Source organism: Stegastes partitus, unplaced genomic scaffold, assembly GCF_000690725.1.
Source record: "Stegastes partitus isolate 25-593 unplaced genomic scaffold, Stegastes_partitus-1.0.2 Scaffold1047, whole genome shotgun sequence".
NCBI classification, from domain to species: Eukaryota; Metazoa; Chordata; class Actinopteri; family Pomacentridae; genus Stegastes; species Stegastes partitus.
The window spans coordinates 78031-84030 of record NW_007578778.1 but is presented as its reverse complement, the minus strand read 5'-3'; the positions used below and the strand labels follow the sequence as shown (position 1 = coordinate 84030).

General features: G+C 43.4%; 1 protein-coding gene across 1 annotated transcript in view; it reads right to left on the bottom strand.

The window, feature by feature from the left end:
• wdr18 (WD repeat domain 18) overlaps positions 1 to 6000 on the bottom strand; it is a 35639-nt gene that overhangs the window by 9901 nt on the left and 19738 nt on the right. The window lies entirely within an intron of this gene.

Genomic DNA, 6000 nt, shown 5'->3' with positions numbered 1-6000 from the left:
TCTCAGGTTCCACTGCCTCCAGGGTTCCAGCTCTCAGGTTCCACTGCCACCAGGGTTCTATCTCTTAGTTTCCACTGCCTCCAGGGTTCTATCTCTCAGGTTCTGTAATTAATGTAAAAATGGTTCAGACAGATGACTGGACGTTCCAGCAGCAGTGTGAACACAAACGTAACCGCCATGACCTAAAAACAGCTGCAATCCCATCATCCTCTCTGTTTGTAACCATGGCAACCATCAACCTTCTCATCACACTTCTGTTTGAGGGTAACCCTAACGCTGCCCCAAATAGTTTCTTTCCTCTGTGACAGTAAACTGAAGATCTTTGGACAAACGAGGCACTGGAGGAAACTCTGATCCACATCAGTTTAGAGACCAAACAGCTGATGGACTGATCCAGAAAATAAACAACAGATTAATCAGTGAAAATGATTGTAACTCTAATTGAAACTGATCTTGGTCTTTATTCTGAGACTGTTTGTAAAAACCTGCCTGCAGACTCATTAACTCTTCGTCAACACCAATAGATCGATCCGGTCCAATGTTGGCACGGTCAGAATCTGATCCAGAAGATGAATGAATGTTGTTTAAATATGTGAAAGCACTCTATGGTTTATGAAATGAGTCCACCAGAACACCACCAGCTGCAGAGCTTTGAGTCTTCATCATAAACAAACATGAAGGTTGGTGAAGTTCAGAAAACCAGATGTGAATAAATCTGCAGCGACCAATAAAAGCAGCGACCTGTTTAATCCAACAGGAGGTGAGGCAGCAACAGCAGCTTTAATCTGCTCAGCCTCCACTTCAATCTCTGCACAAAAACATTTTCATTCTTCCACCAGAAACAACTCTTGATTTCCAGCTTATCAGAGGGAGGCCACAAAGACAGAGCGTCTCTCTGCTCTGCCTTCAATCAGTAAATCAGCAGCCGAGGCGACGAGGCGACGCTCTGCCAGACTCATTTCACGCCAACAAAAGCTCCAAATCACAGCGAGGAAACAACATGTGGGAGCTGATTTACTGCCTCTGAGAGCAGCAACCTCCACCCTTCAATCCTCCATAAAACACCCAAATCCTCAACGCTTCCTGCTCATTCCTGTGTTTTCACTCTTCCAGGGGAGGAGGTTTCCCTCCGACAGCGCCGAGCCTCAACCTTCTGTCACTCCCGACTCCTGTCTGGGGATTTTCAAAATTAATTTTGCTCAGATTACCTCAAGGATCAATTTGAGAGGCTGTGAGATGACAAACCACTCGGGACATGGAGATGTTTGCAGTAATGACTGAAGCGTTTTTTCACTCACCAGTGAACTGACAAACGTCTGATAATTAAAACAGACTGACTGTGAAGAACCTGCTGACAGAACCTACAGAACCAAACTTCTCACCTCTTTGAATGTGTTCTTACCTCCATTTAACCAAACTGGTGTCAGAAAACCCTTGGGAGATCAAACTAGACCATGAGAATATTATGATCACAACGTTCATAAAAACAGGAAGTAAAAACATTGAAAATTTAATTCTTAAGTTTATCTTCGTAGCTTCTGCAGCTCTAAAAATCTAAACCCTGATCAGAGGTAGCCTCCATCAGCTCCCAGAGCTCCAGCAACACCTCAACCCTCCCTGAAGTCCTGATCTGGAAACATGTCGGCTCCACCTGGGACCAACCTGCTGGACCGAGTCCAGACAAGAACCTTCAGCTGGAGTTTGGTCGCTGGGTGGTAACCATGGTAACCACAGACCCTCCTCTGGTCTGTAAACGTCAGCGGACTCAGACCTTCAGCCGGATGCTGCCTTGCTCGGCTGATCAGAGTTGCAGCTGCTAAATGAAAAATGAACCTGCAGAGACTCCTGGGAGACAATGAGCAGGGAGTGAAAACCTTAAGCCAAAACAGGTGACTTCATAGGTGAAGGGAGTCGACTCTGGGCTTAAAAAAAACCCTGAAAATACAGATTTTCTTACTAAACTGAAAGTAACGGAAAAACTTTGAGCTTAACATGTTGCATCCTGAAAACTCTGAGTTCAAACTGAAACTCGAACCTCCTGCAGGAAATACATAGTTTGTCCTGAAGGCGGTGCTGCAGGAAAACTGTCATTAAATGTAAAGAGCTCATCCTCTGATTGAAATCTTCAGAGTTCAGTTTGAGTCAGGTTCAGTCTGGATTCAGCTCAGTTTCGGTCCGTCGGTTCGTCCTGCTGCTCATTCACAGTCTCTGACCACTCAGGTGGAAACGTGAAGAGACAACAGGACGAGGACGCAACCAGGCTGAAGGCTGAGGACACGCCCCCTCCATTAGCATCAGAGCGGGTCAATGACACGATGCTGAGGTCACCACGGCGACAAGCCATGAATAATTTACAGAGGTGGAGACGAGCTGCCAGTTGAGGACAAACCTGAACATCAACGGAGAGACGATGAAGCATAAAGTGTTGAGCCAAGAATTAGACTGGTCCAACATTGATACTGGTCCAACAATTACACTGGTCTCACTTTAAGGTCCTACAAAATGAATACTGATCCAATATTCAGTTCATGTGACTGGAGATGTAACAGAAAACTCAGTACAGAGACAGAAGAACTCACTGCTTATGAGTCCAGAAGCAAATCCTCACAAGGACCAACAGGACAATCAGGACCATCAAAACCATTTGGACCATCAGAACAAACAAGATCATCAGAACCAACAGGACCATCAGTATCATCAGAACCATCAAGACCATCAGAGCCAACAGGACCATCAGGACCAACAAGAACATCAGACGAAAAAAGGCCCATCAGGTCCATCATGAACCAACAGGACCATAACGTCCACCAGAACCAACAGGACCATCAGAACCAATGGGACCATCAGGTCCATCAGAACCAACAGGACCATAACGTCCACCAGAACCAACAGGACCATCAGAACCAATGGGACCATCAGGTCCATCAGAACCAACAGGACCATAACGTCCACCAGAACCAACAGGACCATCAGAACCAATGGGACCATCAGGTCCATCATGAACCAACAGGACCATCAGAACCAAAGAGACTATCAGATAAGATCAGATAAGATAAGCTTTATTTGTCACATACACATTCTTACACGGTACAATGTGCAGTGGGATCATTAGGTCTATCAGAACCATCAAAATCAGAACCCACGCCAATGAAAATAAATGACCATGTTAATGGATCAGTATAATTGCTCATCAAAGGAATATCAAACCAAATTAAAGAAGTTTCTGAGATGAGCTTGAATCGGTTACTTTAGAGATAATTCCTGTAGTTTATGTTTCCTAATGTCCAGCTTCACTCCTATAAACAGGAAGAAAAAGCTTCAGCAGTGAAACTGTAGATAAAAACATGGCCTGTAATGGTTTGAACAGAAAAGTCAGAGGATATTTGCTGCTTGTTGTGCTAATAGAAACCGGCTAATTATCTCCCACTCAATTACTAATATTGATCGGCTGCTTGGCTGCTGCTGCTGGAATCACACTAATGGTCTGAATGTGGTCCAACGCCATAAATTAGACGGACGGAGAGCTGGAGGCTGAAGAGCTGCCAGCACACTGCAGATACTGAGGGAGAGCACACCTGTACAACACACCTGTACAACACACCTATACAACCACACAGACGCCACAGGGACAGGTCTTGAAGAAAGTTAAATACAACATGATGCATTCAGGTGTCTCCATGTCCTCAGAACTATCTTCCTTGCAGCGTGATGCGTTCAAGGACGGTGGAGCTGGAGGCGTCTCTCGGGGTAACGAGTCCTGATGGTGTCAGAGATATTGGTGCAGTGAAGAGGTCTCGCTCTGACGCCTGCAGCGGCACCGCTCCGCTGTCAGACGGATGTTTCTTAATAACTTCGCCGGTTTGACACGTTGAGACTCGACAGCCTGAAGCAGCAGAAACTCTGCAGATAGGATTCATATCTGCACTTCTCACGTCGCTCCTCATGAACTCTGACTGAACCTTTTTATTAAGTTTAAATCCACAGCTGAGCAGCATCACAGCAAAGAGATAGGACGAAACTCAACGAGATTAATAAACTACAAATGGTTCATCAAAGTGCAGCTAGTTCTGTTTCACTACAACCAACAGTTTGTGTTTGAAGGAAACTGGAGTTTTACTGGAGATTTATTGTCAGACACACAACCACACACTGACCCACATTCTGTCATGAAACATTCATGCAACTGTCAATCTGAACTCTCAGCAGCAGCACAACTATGAAATTCTAATAATGAATGAATAAAGTAAAATTAACTGCAGATGAATTCAACCAACTGACACTGAATCAAACAGCAGAACTCTGCAGAACACAGAACAATAATATTAACATGAGCTGGAACATTATTTAACATCACCTACAGTATTGTGTTGAATTTTATTGAAGTACATTGTTGTGGGATTTTTAAACTAAACAAATAATAACCTGGAAAATATGATGTTTTAATGATGTTTAAATTAGATCCATGTGCAAACTGAACAATCCTGTGTAAACCTGTGCAATTACAACTCTCAAAAAACTTGTAATCAGTACAGCAATCAGGATAAAAGATTGTCTGAAGATGAGAGACATGAGCTGACAAGATGTAAGAACGAGGCTGATGAGATATAACGAGGCTGACGAAATAAAGACAAGGCTGACGAGATGTAAGGACGAGGCTGACGAGAGATAACAGCAAGGCTGACGAGATATAAACAAGAGGCTGACGAGATAAAGACGAGGCTGACGAGATGCAAGGACGAGGCTGATGAGAGATAACGAGGCTGACAAGATATAAAGACGAGGCTGACAAGATGCATGGATGACGCTGACGATGCTAACGAGATATAAAGATGAGGCTGACGAGATAAAGACAAGGCTGACGAGATAAAGACAAGGCTGACGAGATGTAAGGACGAGGCTGACGAGACATAAAGACAAGGCTGACGATATAAAGACCAGACTGACGAGAGATAAAGACGAAGCTGACGAGATGTAAGGATGAGGCTGACGAGAGATAACAACGAGACTGACGAGAGTTAAAGACGAGGCTGATGAGCAATAAAGACGAGGTTGACGAGAGATAAAGACGAGTCTGACGACATAAAGACGAGGCTGGCAAGATATAAAGACGAGGCTGACGAGAGATAAAGATGGGGCCAACGAGATATAAAGACCAGGTTGATGATATAAAGACGAGGCTGATGAGAGGTAAAGACAAGGTTGACGAGATATAATGACAAGTTCATGAAGGGTGCATGAATGACGAGGACAGAAGAAAGGAACGAAGCCTTAAAACTGCCACGTTTGTTTATTTTTTTAAAGCTGGTAGTTGCAAACCTACCACGATTAGATCAGACACTCCCAGATGTGAATAAATTCACACACAGTGGTGGCAGAAATGCCTGAATGGTCTTTCTAATAGAATGGTTTGTGGTTCCCAGGAGAAGGAGGAGAATTTGTGAGGACTTTGCAGGAGTATATAAGAACTTGCAGAAAGTTGTTTAGTCAGTAAAAATCTTGAGATTTTGTCCGTTTGTTCTCACAGCCTCTGCATTGAATAAACATCATTCACATTAGACTTTGAAAAATGTTTGAAGGCTTTTCCTTAAAAACCTTTTGAAGACTCCAATAGTTGCTCCAGAGGGGATTTCTTTGACTAAATGTTGGACAAAGCTGCCTGATCATCACTGAATCACAACAAAATCACTGCCAGTTTTACTTCTTACTTTTCTATTCCGGTTTTGTTTCAGTTGACTTATTTGTGTTTTCACTGATGTATCAAACCTAAACCTAATAGCTGTTCTGTTATTTAGTTCATTAAACTCATGCTACTGTCATTTTTCTGGAACTTCCTCAGGTTGATCCTTAGTTTATGTCCACTGTCACACAGGTGGCCTAAGGAGAGCACAGTTTGCAGTAGGATGCTAGTCATGCTAATACAGAATAATGTTTTCACTTAACTGCAATCTTTGCAATCAATAATCAATTAATTGATAACACAGATTGATCACAGTAGACATT